Consider the following 1,449-nt stretch of genomic DNA (forward strand, 5'->3'; position numbering starts at 1 on the left):
TACCTTAGCTGAAATGAGGATGCTCTCTGCAGTTCTGCGGAATGTGACATTTCTTTCTTTGGTAGATTTATGGTAGAAATGTAGATGGATTTGGAAATGGGAGGGTGGAATAAGCTTAATATATTTACCCCAGTTTAGCATTGCTTTTGGAATTGGAAGACAACACTAATCAGTGTTCTTACCATGAATGATTTCTTCATTTTCAGAAGGCTTTTCACGGGGATGGTCGGGCCATCCAAGCACCTGCAGTTATTTAGCACTTGCCATGTGCCAGGCTGATTGGGCTTTTGGGGGTTGCAAAGAACAGATACCACTGAGTTTACCCTAAGTAATGGGAGTTGACTGTGGAAGGAAGGCTGACCGGAATCTCCACCACTCAGCCACGTGTCTCCGAAAAGCCTTCCGGAAAGGCCACCCAGCCAGGCCTCACGAAAACTGGATTGAAGTTCAGGAACTGGAAGGTCATTCAGGATACGGCTTTGGGACTGGGTTATCTTGCTGCCCCCTCAGCAGCAGGCATCTGCTGATGCCTACTAACAGGCTTAGCCGCCAAGGTGATTCAGCTTCTCTCTCTTGCTGTTTTCCTCTGGGCGTCCTTTGGCTTCTGCTCCTGCTACCAACTGCTCAGCTCTCTGTTGATCTCACATTTAAACTCCTTTAGTGAAAGGATCTAATTGACCCTGCTGGATGCTCACCAGATGCTGGAGTTGGACTGAGGGTTTGTATCAGGCCTCCTTATAGGTTGCAGGACACCCTGTGGCTCAGCAGACCTTGGATCAGGTGCCTAGTTCTGGGCCAATCATTTATGTCCAGGTTGTTGGCATCACAGGGTGCAGAGCCTGGCCACCTTCCCTCCAGAAGCTTCCTAGGGCTCCTCTCCACCTTCCCAATACAGTGGTGTTCCCTCAGAAGGAACTGTATTAATGGCAGGCACTTGGAGTTTTAACAGCCTTCTCTCTGTGTACTGTAAGATTAACAGATAAATAAGATACAACTCCTGGGCTTTCATAAGCTTACCATCATATATAAGGTGCTCATGTCCTGGAGTCCAATATTCATGTGCCCAGTGAAACCCTGGGGAGGTTACAAAAAATACTCACACGTAGGCCTTATCCAGGGCAATTAAATCAGACTCTCTTGAAGATTTGTTATTTTTTAAATGCTTCCTTGGTTTATCACCTAGATTTATTTTTTTCAATTGTTGCAATCATTTTGTGATTCTTTTTGAAAGCAAAACTGAGAAACTTGCCATTTTTTGATAGGTTCTAGGACTAAGACTCTTCTAAAACATTGAATTCCTTTTGAAATACTACTAATTATCTTAAAACCATAATATAAAGGAAAATTTAAAAATTAATTTAAGGGCCGGCTCGGTGGTGCACTGCTACAGTGCGCCACTTGGGAAGCGCAGTGGCGCTCCTGCCGAGGGTTCGGATCCCACATACAGAC

The sequence above is a fragment of the Galeopterus variegatus genome, unplaced genomic scaffold (assembly GCF_000696425.1).
Source record: "Galeopterus variegatus unplaced genomic scaffold, G_variegatus-3.0.2 Scaffold81, whole genome shotgun sequence".
NCBI classification, from domain to species: domain Eukaryota; kingdom Metazoa; phylum Chordata; class Mammalia; order Dermoptera; family Cynocephalidae; genus Galeopterus; species Galeopterus variegatus.